The sequence below is a fragment of the Lepidochelys kempii genome, chromosome 3 (genome assembly GCF_965140285.1).
Source record: "Lepidochelys kempii isolate rLepKem1 chromosome 3, rLepKem1.hap1, whole genome shotgun sequence".
Classification (NCBI taxonomy): domain Eukaryota; kingdom Metazoa; phylum Chordata; order Testudines; family Cheloniidae; genus Lepidochelys; species Lepidochelys kempii.
The window spans coordinates 114,202,504-114,218,785 of NC_136382.1; the positions used below are offsets into that span (position 1 = coordinate 114,202,504).

Here is a 16,282-nt window from a genome sequence, read left to right on the forward strand (position 1 = left end):
ATTCAAATTTCCTTGGTCCTCTCTCTCTCGCTCCCTCTCCCTGTACGGCTACTAAGTCCCAGGTATGCACCAGGACTGTACATAGAAACTGCAATTCCTCTTGCAGGGGTGCCTGGATTCGGGCAGTCAAGTGCCCTTAGCACCTCTCTCTCTGCTCCCTAAGCCGACTTCAGGAGGAGACAGCGGTGGTGGCTACTGCATCTGGTAAAGAGGGACCAGGCCAAGAGCCCAAGCGAAGTGGGAGAAGCACAGAGTGCGAAGGGGGTGTGAGCGTGGCTCTGCCGATGTGCCCCGCACCGCGAAAGGGGAAAGCACGGGGCAGGCACGAGAGGATGAGGGCTGGAAAAGGTGGAGAGAAGCGGAAGGGGAAATCACTTGCATAACTGCATGAAGTTCGCGTGTTGGACATTTGACAGCGCTGGGCTGCCCTTTCTAACTGGAAACCGGCTGGGGGTCAGCCGGCCACAGGGGGGCTGAGACGCTCCGAGCGCTGCCCGCCTGTGCCAGCCCGACCCTGAGGCAGCCCCGGCCACCCCGGGGCGAGTCGCTCTGGCTCCGGGGGCGGCGCTCGGAGCTAGCGCCGGGGGAGGGGTGCCGGGGTCCACCGCGCCTCGCTGGTTTGTCCTTACACCGCTCCGAGAGCAGGAGCGCCGTGGCTGTAGCTGCGCCCCGGGCCCTGGGGGGGGGGGTGACGCCTGGGGGGGCCCTCGTCTCCCAAGCGCTCCCCTCTGGGGCACTTGGCAGCCCCAGGAGCGACCTCCTGTGAGGGAGGGGCCGTGGGGGGGTGCCCCGCCCCCGCGGGCTCTTTCACAGCCAGGCTATTCCCAGCGGCGCACGAGCCGCCGCGCTCTTTCGCCCGAGCGGCCAGGCGCCGCTGCCCCGCCCCCACCGCTCCCGTTAGCACTCGGGGCAGCTCTCGCGGTGTTTGGCGGCCGCCATATTGTGTGACACTATTTTGATTTGGGAGCGCAGCGAGGGGGGGGGACGGGAGCGACGCGGAGCCGGAGCGGTTCCAGCTGAGGACGGGAGCGGCGCCCGCAGACACCCGCCCACCCCGAGCCTCCCGCTTCTCCCGCCCGCGGCGGCGGCAGCTTGGACCTCCCCCCCCCTCCCCTTCCCAGCGGCGGCGCAGCAGCGGCGGCGCGGCTCTGAGGTGTCCCCCCTGCCGGGAGGCGGCGACGGCTGCTGAGGTGGGGGAGGAGGAGGAGGAGGAGGAGGAGGAGGGTAAGGCAGACCCCGCCGAGGCGGGCCTGGCGGCTGCTCCCCTCCCGGGGGGCAGCTCGGCCCGCAGGCCTGAGAGGGGTTGAGGCTCCTCCCGGGCCAGCCCCTGGCCCGGCTCCCCCGCCAGCCATCAGCGGCCAGGGAAGCTGAGGCCTCTGCACGGGGGAGGGGGCTGTCGGGGGAGGGAGCAGCCCCCAGCGCAGTGTGCGAGACAGGGGCACGGAGCGGCCGCTCCGCCGGCCAGGGGGCTGTCGCCCGGCGGGGAAGCCGGGACGGGATGGAAACTATTTCCCTTGGCACGTCTCTGCTGCCTTCCTTGAAGTGGAAGGGATTGGGTCCGTGGGGGAGGGGGGTGCCCCTGTCCCGCATCGGAGTGCGAAGGGGGTGTGAGTGTGGCTCTGCCGGTGTGCCCCGCAACGAGATGCGGGGCATGAGGGAGACCCCGTCCTGCATCTAGCTGTAGAAATTGCTGCCTCCAACCAAAGAAGGAAACGGATTAGCGTTCAAAAGCGCTTGTTTTGGTGTTGGGGGAGAGGTTGATGCCAAATAGCTGACAGGTGTCTGTTTGCTGAGATATTGTGCTGTGTGGGTCTGTGTCCAGAGTGTCAGAGGTGTGATTTGTGTGTGTGCTGTCTACATTGTCTTTGCAGGATTTGGTTGTATTTTCCATATGTAGTATATGTGGGAGGTTAGTTTCCAGTTTTAAAGTTAGTTCAATTGTGAAGAAGAAATTCATGAAATCTTTCTAATAAGGGGGGTTTCTGACAGGGTTGCTTGAGACAGTTTATCTTTTGCCCTGTTATAGGATCCAAATACATTATCGAGAGGTATCTAATATGGAGCTTCATTCATTGAAAGGCATTTAGTAACATTCTAAACAGTAAAAAGAACAGGAGTACTTGTGGCACCTTAGAGACTAACCAATTTATTTGAGCATAAGCTTTCGTAAGTTACAGCTCCCTTCTGAAATTTATTTGAGCATAAGCTTTCCTGAGCTACAGTTCACTTGCATACGATGAAGTGAGCTGTAGCTCACGAAAGCTTATGCTCATGCTCAAATAAATTTTAGTCTCTAAAGTGCCACAAGTACTCCTTTTCTTTTTGGGAATACAGACTAACACGGCTGCTACTCTGAATTCTAAACAGTGAATCGTATTCAGATTTTACACTCCTTGGGCAGGGACCATCTCATGCATTTTTACAGCACCTAAGACGTGATGAATGTCACTAGGCAGTACTCTAATATTACTACTAGAAGTCCTGGCTTTGTTCTGTAGAACACACTTAAGGTGTCAAATGCCTATTTTAACCATCTTAGACAAAATGGGTGGTGGCTTGAGGGTTGCCAGAAGCTGTGAATTGGTGACAGGGGATGGATCACTTGATGGTTAGCTGTTCTGTTCATTTCCTCTGGGGAACCTAGCATTGGCCACTGTGGGAAGACAGGATACTGGGCTAGATGGACCTTTGGTCTGAGCCAGTATGGCCGTTCTTTTGATAGACTAGATAAAATAATGTTGTCATTTCCAAACTTTGGCTTTGAAAAGAATATACTGTACACAGTTTTTAGCAAATTCAGTTTGGGGATATATTTGGTATTGAATTAATAAATACAGAATCACTGTATTAGAGTGTGCTACATCATGCTTTTGGATTCTGTATAAACTAAACTTAAGCCTCACCTATACTGGGAATTGACTATATTTTCAGCAATCTGGAACCAGTGTGCACTAATCATTGGCCACCATTTGCTGAAATAAGTGTTAATCGCCAGTGTAGACAAGGTCAAAAATAGTAATTTATTGGAGGAGCAAGTATATTTAAATGCATTTATTTTTTATCTGGATCACCTGTAGAATGCTTTGATTCTGGGGCTTGACAAATCCAGTCTCTTGTGTGCTGTTGGCAAATGTAATGCTTCCCTTGACACACTACACTTGAAAGATTAGACCTATGTCATCAATTTCCATTAATTTAAAGAGTTGTTACTTTTGATAACAACCAATGAAGAGGTTAAACTACCCAGTACTGTCATCTCAAGTCTGTGGGGTCCTAAACTACAACAGAATGAAAACTGAACTGCTTCTTGTCCATTTTCTCTGTCAGGCATAGGGTTCTGAATAGCAGCAGTGAAAACTGACAAGAATTGGGCCAATTTCATGCTGCTACTTCATGGGAGATCTAGAATAGTAAAAGAAGCAGGCACTGAAGCTGTAGGGATGACCCAAAACAAAAGAGCCCCCTTCATCTCATAGCAGCCAGAAGCTTGGGTCATGCTAGAGCAGAAGAGAAACGTTCTCTGTCATACCAATTTCAGAGTAGCAGCCGTGTTAGTCTGTATCCATAAAAAGAAAAGGAGTACTAGTCTCTAAGGTGCCACAAGTACTCCTTTTCTTTTGTCATACCAATGAAGAGGGTGGAGGAAGGGGCAGTGTAGCAGAAACATTCCTCATGCCAGTTTTTAAAGACACTAGGGTGGAGCTAGGGGAATATGAAGAGAATAAAGTTCTTCCTTTCCAGCAGCCAGATAAGTCCAGAAAGAGGGCAAGGGGATTTGAAATTTACAACATCTACAATCTGGAGGTTGATATAAAAGATAGTTTCTGAACCGGGTCGAGAGACAGCACCCTGGTAGGAATCCCAGCACCCTATTCCTTTCCAGCTTAGTAGATGACTAGTACATTTTTCAAGACCCATTGAGTTAAATTTGTCATTTATTCAACAGATTATTCTTGGCTAATCTTTATATTTTATATGCTAATAAGTTTTAAAAGCTTTTGGCAAACTACTTGTGTATGAGAATATAAGTATTCAAATTGCAAAACAAGGTTGCTTTTTACCCTGTCGAAAATTCCTCTCTGGTACTATGAGCATTTATGGTTGGAAACATTGGAAGAAATAAGTCTGTCAGGTATGATCTAGAGCTTCTGAGATAAGTATAACCTTAAGACTGAGAGATCACAGTGCTTTTTTTTGTTCTTGAGCTAGTACAAACAGAATATTGAGTGCTGTTGGTGTTTTTACAGGAAATAGAACAAAAATTCCAATGATTCAGAACTTGTAGGTGTTTTAAAAAAGTTTTATACTTAAAGTTAAAATAATAAAGTGATCAAAAATGAAAGTTAAGCTGATTCCAGTGGCATATACTGTTTTCACAAGATTTTTCTTTTCAGTTGTGTGTTGGAATTATCTTTCGTTTAAAAGTGTACACTTCCTATTTAAAAAGAACAGGAGTATTTGCGGCACCTTAGAGACTAGCAAATTTATTTGAGCATACGCTTTCGTGAGCTACAGCTCATTTCATCCATCCGATGAAGTGAGCTGTAGCTCACGAAAGCTTATGCTCAAATAAATTTGCTAGTCTCTAAGGTGCCGCAAGTACTCCTGTTCTTTTTGCGGATACAGACTAACACGGCTGCTACTCTTAAACTTCCTATTTAGAGACTTGACAGGACAGATCCTAAAAAACCTCTTGGGTCATAGTTGGTAAACCAGTCCTGATTAGATGTTATATTCCTAAATGCTGCTTTTTAAATACCCTGTGGCATAGGGAGTAAGCCATCCAATTCTCCACCTGATGTTGGTTTTTGAGTATTGATTCTGATTGGTGGCATTAAGATGATATTTAGAATTGTAGGACTGGAAGGAATCTTGAGAGGTCATCTAGTTCAGTCCCCTGCACTCATGGCTGAACTAAGTATTATCTAGAAGACCATCCCTGACAGGTGGTGTCTAACCTGCTCTTAAAAATCTCCAATGATGGAGATTCTACAACCTTCCTAGGCAATTTATTCCGGTGCTTAACCGTCCTGACAGGAAGTTTTCCTAATGTCCAACCTAAACAGCCCTATTTCATTAAAATAGTACTTAGGTTTGATCTTTCTTGGGAGGGTGAAGAGAAGAAACCAAACCATGAAAAATGTCAATCTTGTCTTGGGCTAATGGTATTTGTAGGTCTGCCTTTCTTGAATGCTTTTAGTAGAATTAGGAGATGTCTTTAACTATATTCAGCTGAGTCAGTGAACTCTAATTGCAGTGCAGAAAATACGCAAGCAAGTATACAAATGGTCACTAACCATTCTTTCTAAGCATATGTTATGGTCAGCACTGGGTGTCACTTATTCTGTTATACCACATTGTAGTCAACTAGGGCTAAATTACTTAACACGATTGATTTGGTGAAACCTGACCATGCAGTGTGTTTATGGTCTTGTGGTATTTCTGGAACTTTGTGTGTCCACTGTTGAATGAAATGTGTTTCTAGTCAAAGAACAGTAAACTCATCTTAAGAGATTTTGTCTTTTTAGAAAATTTTAGAAATTGAGATGGGAAGCAACCATATTATACACTTCATCTTGCTGGCAGAGCAAGCACTCCAGTATAATGTGCTCAGTAGTTTATTTTAGTTAGAAACTTATAGTACATTTCAGTGACAGAGCAAAAACACTTCATTTTTAGAAAAATATTGTGCATTATCAGTTTTTTTAGCAGTATGGAAAATGTGCATCTCCTTTATATTTAGAGCATAGATGAAGATCAAATTTCACTTTCTTTAATGAGCAGTTTAAAACTTGCTCAAATCCTAGTAGCAACATGTGTGGAATTTAATTTTTCACTTGTCTAACTTCAGGAAAATTAATGTTTCAGAATGGACAGCATTTCTGCTGTGCTTAGTAGCTAATGTATAAGAGCTTTGATTTAGGAGTAGAAATTAATATAAAATACTTCAAAGAAAGTTGTGTATCAAACTGGCAGAGTAAAGTTAGAGCTCTAAAAATCTGTTAAATATAATCAGTTACTGTATTGCTCAATTTGCTTTTGTTTACAAAAAGAAAACTACAAGAATTATCAAACTAGTTTCTATACCTATCGGCTTAGATACTTGTATGGCCTCCATCACTCAAAATATTAGTGCCTACCCAAGTATTTTAAAAATAGAAATAACAAAGAAATAAACTTATGTAAGCTTAGAATTCAATCTCAGCTTTCTCATTTAGTTCAATCTTAGAATATATTGATCTATTTGCAGATCTATTTTACAGAAAACAAGTTTTTCAGTAAATGACTGTAAATGCTGAAAAGCTTAGCACTGCAGGCATTTTGGGGCACTTGTCTAGGAGCTGATTTATGTGTACTTTCCCAACATCCTTGTATTTGTGAAATATTTCAATAGTAGTGCAAAGCTGATAAGTGAGGATGCAGACATTAGAGATTTCTTTGTTGGTGTGTAAAAATACTTATCACTTATCTACACTGCTGTTTTTGAGAGCAGTCTTTCACAGATGACTGTTCCAAACCAGTCCTTGGAATCATTGTTATAAATTTGTATACCAATTCCTAAATAATTCTCTAATCTAAGAAATGGGTCACCAGCCATTGCCAATTCTTTATGTATAGTAAGTTGAAATAGAGCAGCAATTGATACAAGATAAATCCTATAAGTAACCAAACATGAGATATGGAGGTGACCAAACTGTGGTCTCTGAACCTCCAGTGCTCATGTTACACCACTTGCACAGTTTTAAGTAGTGTAGTGGAAATTTTCATATGTGAAATTGGGCACAGTAGTTGACATTCATTTACATACCTTTTCTGTCTCCTGTTCCCATGGGTTAGTAATAGGGCGGAGATGGATCCATCCCAAATCATTTAAAAAGTGTTTGTAGTAGAGTTTTTTGTTGTTGTTGTATTTTAAACCAGAAAAGAAAGAAAGCAGTTTTGTAATAAGAAAATTTCCTGAAGATACAGGCCAGTTCCACTGTTACTCTTGCCCAGAATGTTTGGTCTGCTAACCTAACACTTAAGGTATGGTGTGTTTTCACTGCAGAAAAGATGTTTTCAACTCAAGTTAAAATAGCAGTGAAGACATAGAACCTTGGCTTTTAACTTGGGTTAGCAGCTTGATTTCAACTCCAGGGTCTACTATAAGCTTTAACTCACCACTTTACTAAATCTCAAATGAATTACCAGTTTGCATACTTTCAAATAATGGGCAAAATTGGAACTTTTGTATACTTCAATGAATCATGAAAGAAACATTTTTAACAAAATTATCTGTAAATGTAAGTAATAGGAGAAAGCAATGGGCAAGAACTTGTTGGCAGACACTACCAAGTTTGCCTCAGCAAGTATCAAAGTATCTACTCTTAGTGGATGTTGCTCCCTGCTGGGGAAAATGCTTTCACCATTATTACTCTATATTTGTTGATGAAGAAAGGAAAGAGAGTTGTGTAGTATAAATCTAGTCTCAGGGTCAAGAAAAAAAATGTACATGGGCTATCTGCTCAATCATACAAGGAACAGACCTGAGAGAGCAGCTCTGAAGCAGGGAGTCAAAAAATGCATTTGCTATTGGTGTGTGCAGTTTATGGCTTGGTATAGTGAACCAACACTTACCCCTCTGTCAATCTTCCCTGTCCTACACGTTGGCAGGTTCCAGTGGTGAATGCTTTTTTTGTAAGAGTCTGATCTATAAATCTCCCATTGCATAGTTTGTAATTATTTAGCTGACTTACCCAGTCTCCTGGTATGTCCTTAAAAAGGTATATTTTACCTTTGTCAACTTTTTTTTAACAACTTCAACAAAAATTGAATGGGATATGAAAACTACACCCTGTAGGAACTAACAGCTTAAACACAAGCTGCAGCCTCTAATTATTAGGAAGAGCGGTCTCATCAGAAGAATAATTCAGAAGGAAATACCACACTTTTTCTGATCAGAGTAAATATTTTTAAAGAAGTTTTGTTATCAATCTGCTGCTTCATGAGCTGTGACTAGTTAATATGCTCAGCCTGATGAGTGACTCTTGTTTTCCTGAAAGTTGTTTTTTACTTACTTATTTGTTTGTTTAAAAAAGCTTTCTACAGGGTCACAAGACCAGGGTTTGAAAAATTTCCCTAACACTAGCTCAACGGCCAAGTCTGTTGGTCCACGTGAAAAAAGTGCATTGCCACTTCCACTGGAAAAACAAACAAAAATGCTCAGGCAATGCAAAGGAATAAGGCACTTGTGCATTATATGTAACTGTAGCATTTGTCAATCAAAAATCTGTTTAATAACCTTTTTTTTAAAAAGTAACTCCCTGCCTCTTGTGCTCTTCTTATACTTTTTTCTGGCTTCATTCCATACACTCTCCTACTATAGGTTATGTAATATTTTGAGTATATAGTGTTACCTCATTTTTCCTTTTCTCTGTATCTTGTGTTCTTTCTTTTCTGTATTGTATTCCGTATTCTCTCCCCAAACTTTGTGTGTTCTTTGTCTCACAATTCTAATGTCTCCTCTGTCTCTTCCTCTGTTGCACCTCTCTCCTCACATTCACATCTCTATACCGTTATGCACCTTCATCCAGTTCATGCACATTTCTCTCTCCTCATTCCTGGTTCTTCCCCCTCTTATTTACCAGTTAAAACAGTAATGGACTTTGATTTCCTCTTTCTGATGAAAGAGCAGTGGTTCCAACCGTTCTGCTCTCCTACTCCCATCTTAAACAAATGGGACTGGCCCCTGGAATGTTCTTTCATGCTCTTCCTTCCTTTTAAAGGAGGAATAGTAGCCCCTATGCAGCCCTACTCCCATGCTTGCTCTCTTCCCGTAGGGGGAGGAAGCTAGGAGTGGCAAAGGCTTTGTTCGCTGGCCTCATTCAGTTCGTTCACCTGCTCCAACTTTTAACTTTCCCTGAACTGGGCAAATGGATTATTTTTTCAAGCCCAGCCCGTAGTCTGCCTTAGGCTATACCTCCATGAGGAATCTCAGTGAATCCCCCACCAGTATTGGCACTGATGGAACTCCGAGTGTTGATGAGGCTTCTGTATCTGAATCAGTTTTTAACTTCATTGCTAGATTAAGTTGACAGGATGGTAGGTAGAGGTATTTTTGAAAAATTGTCTGTGTGAAACAGTTGTTTTCAACATTGTCTTATGAAGATGTCTCAAATTAGTATTTCGGTGCTTGTCTCTTCCCACATATTTGTTTTACTTTTGTTTTACTGTAGAAGTTTAAGGGATATTGAGTTTGGCCTTCGGTAAAACAAGGGAAGAGCTTGTGGGTCTCTGAAGATGTATTGGTTTAGGTTGGATGTTAGGAAAAACTTTTTCACTAAGAGGGTGGTGAAGCACTGGAATGGGTTACCAAGGGAGGTGGTGGAATCTCCTTGCTTAGAAGTTTACAAGGTCAGGCTTGACAAAGCCCTGACTGGGATGATTTAGTTGGGGATTGGTCCTGCTTTGATCAGGGGGTTGGACTAGATGATCTTGTGAGGTCCCTTCTAATCCTGATAGTCTGTTTTATTTTGAGCTGTCATGCTAAATGACATTGTGGAAATTATTTTGTATAACATTTTGCAATCAGCCAGAGGCCTTGACTAGGATGGAGCCCCATTGTGCTAGGCACTATACAAACATATAGTAAATAAGTCTCTGCCCCAAAAAGGCTTACAGTCTTGTTGAATAACATCGTCATCCTTTATCCAAAGTATTTATTGGGTGTTGAGGGTAAATAGACTTTAAAATAAAAAGTGGATTTTAAACAGTCACACTACTTAGCTACTAAGCTTTCAGCTGTTGTAATGACTAAATATCATTAGTTCTCCAGTGACCTTAAGCCATATCTACCCAGGGAATTTTTACAAAAAAGCATTACTAATTCCTGTTCGCAGCACTGTTAATAGCATTGGTAGCTGTAATGCAGCTGGCTGTCTGGTAACAGTTTTCAGCAGTGTCTTGACACACTGCTGCCATGTAATCATGCTGAGCGATGTTAACTATGACATAGCCATGTTGGAGTCTGGTTGCACTTCATGTGGTTTCATGTGTAGATAGGGCTTTGGAATAGAAATTAAGGTTGACCAAAAGGTGGTGAATCTTGAGCCGCTCTCCTATGACTTGTCACTGAGAAGCCCTGGGTTGAATTAGGAACTTGACTGACCAGCAAATTTTAAATCTGGTTAAACTGTACTGTTATCTTAGAGGCAGGGCTGGAAGTCAGTGTGGGAGGGAGGAAGTGTGGTGGAACACAGTTCCTTCTTCTTTATAAACAGCAGACTTTGTCTTCATTTCTCAGGCTTGAGGGAGTGCATTTCTCTCAGGGTTCCCCTTTCTTAGTGGCTGGTGAGGTGAGGACTTGCCAAGCAGAGGAATCTGAATTGTGAACAAGAGGAATTGCTATTGCCTGGCTGGGAAATTTCTGGTCCTTCAAGCCTCCTTCCCAGTAGGACGAACAGCAGCATCAACTGATCAGAGACAAAGTCCTTATCTGTCTCTTCTACAAAAGTTCTTTCGATTAACAGGTCCAAGAGGAGGAGAGGATAGAAGAGCAGACACCAAATCCTTCAGCAGTTCCCTTCCTCTCTCCACATTCCAGAGAGGCAATATTCCAGGATTCCTGTAAAAGTCTATTATCTCCCTCTCCCTTTGATGTCCTGTAGAGAAGTGGATGTGGGGTTAAGTAAATTTAGGTGAGGTAAAAGAATGTAGGTTTACATGGGAACAAGGATATAGGATTAAAACTATCTTGGAGGGGCCAAATGATAATGGAGGAGTGAATTTTAGGGAAATCCAACTCAAAAAAACAAACCAGAAGAGGAGGTAGGGAAAACAGTGGAGTAATAAAAGGAAGATGACGTACAGAAAACTTAGTAGACACTAAATAATACATTTTAAAATTATTGTAGCGTGGTGCTGAAGTATTACAATAAAAATACTCGGTATAAATGTGAGGAGGAGTACATGGTTGTGTGTGGCAGAGAGTTAGGGAGAAATGCACAGTCTCCAGTATTTCTATTGCTAGGATGGGAAAATAACTTGCCCTGAGCCTGCTTTTTTGGTTTCTTTGGTTTCTTTATTAGCCTCTAACTTGCCTCTGAAAACTTACAGACAAATACTAGATAACTTCTTTGTGTTCATAAAATGTCTCTTTTGAACTATCGTAACATTTTCTAAAATGCAGCCAATTATATCTTTTTAAAAAATGGAGGGGAAGGGTGCACAGACCCTCCATTTGTTTGTTTTTTTTGTAGCAATTTCTGTTCTCGATCCCTGTCAAATTGAAATTATAGCATTTATAAGAATTGATGTGTGGAGTATCAGATATGTGCCTCTCCCTTCACAGCAGGGTGCGTACACGCACAATTGCACGCAGTTTGTCTTGCTTGGTTGGCCCTTTGTCTGAACTCCTTTCAGCTACATTTCTTTTTCCCTTTCCCATAGTGCAGCACATCACCACAAGATGATGCAGTGCCACATCACAACATTACTTTGAGACCTGTCACCAAGACCACCAAAACTGGTGAGCTTCGCCTCCTGCTTTTATCTACTTTAACTACTGTTCAGAGGAGTTCTGGAACATGAGCTAATCTGCCTTCTGGCTTATTCATTGACCTTTGAAAATGACAGAAATATTGTAAAGGAAAAAAGCAATATTTTTGTCACACATTTAATTAAAATATTTTAAATATTAGGGCCCTCTTGATTTTTTTTCAATTTGTTGCTGCTACTTAGGAATCTGTTAACTATTGTTGAAGCAGTTTTTCATGAAGTGATCTTTGAAATAGAGGTCTGAGCTGCAGGCTGTCTTAGAAACAGAAGCATTGGGTCAGCGCAAAAAAAAATAAGGTTTCATTTATGGACACTAACTTTTTTCTGGCTTTTTAAGCAGGTTCCTGTAACTCAATGCCTGCTGCAGAGAGATTCAGCAGATTAGTAAATAGATGCTCTTGTCAGGCACATGACTGTATCTGATATATGGCTTGAAAAATCTCTTCACTTAGGCTGAATAGGAAGCTTTTCCAGTTGTCTGCCATCAACTTCTGCAGAAAATAAGGTTTCATGTAAAATAAAGTTTCTATTCCTTTCTGGTTACAAAGATAACCTACCAAGTGTGAACCAAAGTTGTGCTGTCTCCTAAGTTTGCAGAAGTCTAATAAGGTGCCTCTGCTCCAATTTGCTTTGCCAAACTACAACAGTGTGATATGAACAAAATCGGTCAGTTTCAAAGCTGCTATTGAGAGCACTAACCCGCGGTGACACTTAAACTGATAAGTTTTGTGCTGCTGTTGATTTACACAGATTTTTAAACGGTACAAGGGGTAGACACAGAAGCTGTTCACTGAGAGAAGAGGCTAGGTGAGGAGACACTCCTCTGGCATCAGCCAGAAAGTTGAAGGAGAGTAAAGTAATAAAGAATGATACAAGACCCAGTAGCAGCCAGGTCACACTGTAGTTAAGGATGGAAATAGTGCAATCTTTAGGGACTGGAGATGGTTGGGGCATTTCAAATGTATCACTGTGTGTGTTTCACATACAGGGTTCAGGGACTGTATCCTGTAGGATCCCAGCGTTCTTCTCTTTCCCAGCAACAGGGAGGATGGTTGGCTTTTCGTAAGGCATTATTCCTGAATGTTGGTGCCCCACCTTCCATTTCAGAGTAAAATCCTGGCCCCACTGAAATCAATGGGGGTTTTGCAATTTACTTCAGTGCGGCTAGGATTTCACCATGGGTCTCCAGCTTGCTTAGAAGGACATAGCAAATCCCAGGACATTGGGAAATGAGTAGACTGGAATAAGAGAGAAGGAAAGATTTGTAGGATGAGTTAGAAAATAGAAGTACAGTTTGTAAATAGAAATACCTTTTTTTAGGGAAAAGAAAAGACAGTTAAAGCAAGAGGTGTAATAAGTGGGACTAGGTGAAGACATTGAAGTATCTTTGCAAACACTCATTAGTATTGAAATGCTTTTTACAGTATTCAACCAGCTTTTCAGCTGGTTACATAATATTTGAGAAAAAAGAACTTGTGGCACCTTAGAGACTAACCAATTTATTTGAGCATAAGCTTTCGTGAGCTACAGCTCACTTCATCGGATGCATACTGTGGAAAGTGTAGAAGATCTTTTTATACACACAAAGCATGAAAAAATACCATAATATTTGAGAGTTAATTACAAGATACTGGTGAAATTCAATGAATAAAAATAGTGCTATTCGATCAGCTATATGAGTTTAATTTTGAAAAAATATGAAGTATACAGTTGATTAACTTGTTAAAACTAAATATAGATTACAAAATGTACAACTATTGTGTCCTTTAAATCGCTGGATAGGGATTGTCTCTGTGCATTGCCTTAGGATCATGGCAGCACAGGTATCCATCCTGGCTAGTAGGTTTGGACTTCAGGTTAGCAGGTATTAAGTGGATTTTTGTCAGACACATACCTAATGCAGGTGTCTAAATATGTATAAATACCTTTTAGAAAGGCACACTCTGTCGTGGATATGTTTAAGGTTAATCAAGCCTTATCTGGATTCTAAAATTTGACTTTAGCTGTTTCCTGGCAGAGTAATTGGTGCACTACAATTGTAACAAGATTATACTTAAATTTTTACCTTGACTTTTAGTTTCAAGGAAATTCCCTATAACCTTCAGTATCTGGAAGTCAAACTAACACATAATGGTACGAGCAGAGTTGATGAGGGCTGCAAGCTTCCTTCCTGTTGAAACTGGCCAGCAGACCAATACAAACTGTAGCTTGTGTTTTCTTCAATGCAGATCCAATGGCAACTCTGCAGAATGTGTTTTCCACTGACCAGCAATGAGCAGAAAGTGCTTGCCAACACAAATGAGTATCCTGAAATCTGCAACATTTCTCCACAAAATACAGTTCTCACACTGAAACAGTTATTTAGCCAGAAAAGTAGGCAGAAGGAGTATGCTAGCATGAGTTATTGTAAAACTAGTCTTCTGGTTTGAAGTCTGTTGGGAATCCCAAAGAAATGGCAAAACAATATTTCAGTTTTCTGTCTTGGGGTCCCCAGTGATGCTTCCTGTTTGTGATCAAGGCAAGATATTACTTTAGGTTGTCATGCTAATGACTGTGGTAAAATGCTCTTTGAAGTCAGCAGTTTTAACAATATGATATGTAAACTTTTATATTTCCCAACACGCTAATCTTTCTGAATTTTTTTTTATCATTTCTGACTAGTTCACTTTTTTTTTTAGTTTGGTAGAAGTATAGCATTGTAGCTTTAATTGTGCCTTTTGAATTTAAGGATTGTATGCTTGCTTATATTGAGGATTTTATCATAAATAGGGCTTTATGCTTGATCCCCTTATCTCTACCAAATTTATCAAAAGGCTTTGTATTAGAAGAAATGATAAACTTTTTCCTTTTATCCTTTTGTTCCACAAAAGAGAAGAAAATCTTCTCTTATCATGAAATTATAACATAAGCACAAAGTTTTATTCATACCTTTGTTCTTGCCAGTTTCTGTGGAAAAAGTCCACATCTGCATTTTTAAATTAGCCCGGCCCATAATCCACATTTTAGTATTTTTGCAGGGAAAGCATTACAAAATTGGAATGGGTGAAAATTTGAGTCCTTCTCAAATATGAGGTTAAGTATAATCCTGTGCCACTTTATCTGCATAAAATTGGTCCTATGCTCTTCTAAAAGTTGGACAGATTTTGTTAACTGAGGATGTTTTGGCTTTGTTACATGGTAGTATCCTATATCTGTGTTTCAGTTGTGAAAAGAAAATATCCAGTCCTCCAACTTTACTTGTCTCTCATGAAATTGTTGAGAACTGCCCCATATTTGATCATAAAAATGAAGCTTTTAGCTTTGTATTTTTAGCTTCCTGAAAACATTTGGTGCCTTGCCATAGCTATGACTAGGGGGAAAAAATTTAAAACTGTTTTGTATAAACTAGAGAGAGTAACAAATAGCTAGAATTTCACAATTGTTAATTGTACTTCGATGAAAATCGTTGGAAACTTCAAATTATTTTACAGATATTAATCACCGTGTCTATTTTGAGGTATTTCACAGATGCCTATTACCTTGATATCTATGCATCAGACTTAATTATTTAGAAAACACAAAATTCCTGAAGGTGTAGTGGTGGGGTTTTTTTGGGGGGTTGGGGGGGAGGTGGTTTAACAGTCTCATTATTCTGAAGTGTGTGTGTTGGGGTTTTTCTTGCCAAAAAGAAGGGGAGAAGTTATTACTTGAGAGGTTTTGTTGAAAAGGTTAGGTGACAGGGCCACATGTGTTCCATGATTACATGACTGTAGAATCCACCCCTTACCACAAAATCATGCTCTAGAATCAAAAGTTGCATTTAAAATTACATTTTTAACCCATGTTGCAGAGAGATCCTTCCAAATGGGAAGAGTATAAATTGAAGCATAATTGTCTTTCAGGGGTTTTAAACAACATGGAACAATAGCTGCAAGAGACGTGAACTGCTCACAATTATCACAATAGGGTATTAACTCTCTAGAATCTAGTTATGACAATTTAAACTTTGACATGGTTAGTTATTAGGGCTGTCGATTAATCGCAATAACTCACGTGATTAAAAAAAATTAATTGTGATTAATCGAAGTTTTAATTGCACTGTTAAACAATAGCATACCAGTTGAAATTTATTAATATTTTTGGATGTTTTTCTATATTTTCCAATATATTGATTTCAGTTACAACACAGAATACAAAGTATACAGTGCTCACTTTATATTACTTTTGATTACAAATATTTGCACTGTCATTTTTACAGACACAAGGAATAGTATTTTTCAGTTCCCCTGATACAAGTACTGTAGTGCAATCTCTTTAACGGTAAAGTACAAATGTAGATTTGTTTTTGTTACATAACTGCACTCCATAACAAAACAATGTAAAACTTTAGCACCTACAAGTCCACTCAGTCCTACTTCTTGTTCAGCCAATCGCTAAGAGAAACGAGTTTCTTTAGATTTGCGGGAGATAATGCTGCCAGCTTCTTATTTACTTGCCTTATATTTTCTTGCTTGTAAATGGTATCTTCTGAAATACCACTTTCTGATCCTTTTTAACAGAAGAATATGTTCTCATGTGGCAGGTGTTGAAAGGAGAAAAGATGAGTGCCTTCCATGAAAATCTTAGCTCAAGTATTTATAACAAAATTTGATTGGGGCTGAATGGTTCAGTTGAACTTCTTGCCTTATGGCTCAAATTCTGTTTTAAGTCACTGGCAAAAATGAGTGTAGTCTCATCCTAATTCTGGTTTTAAATTCTGGTTTTCCTT

At 40.9% G+C, this 16,282-nt stretch overlaps 1 protein-coding gene across 7 annotated transcripts in view; it reads left to right on the top strand.

Moving 5' to 3' along the window:
• The first annotated feature begins 1,100 nt into the window (after positions 1–1,100).
• Positions 1,101–16,282, top strand: part of TAB2 (TGF-beta activated kinase 1 (MAP3K7) binding protein 2) — a 144,222-nt gene continuing 129,040 nt past the window's right edge. For 6 of the 7 annotated variants that reach the window (XM_073337590.1, XM_073337593.1, XM_073337588.1 and 3 more), the window contains exons 1-2: positions 1,101–1,190; positions 11,433–11,506. The gene's annotated coding sequence lies outside the window, so the exon portion shown is untranslated. Of the gene's footprint in view, positions 1,191–11,427; positions 11,507–16,282 lie in introns of those variants that run through there. The other variant, XM_073337589.2, reaches the window with a different exon arrangement.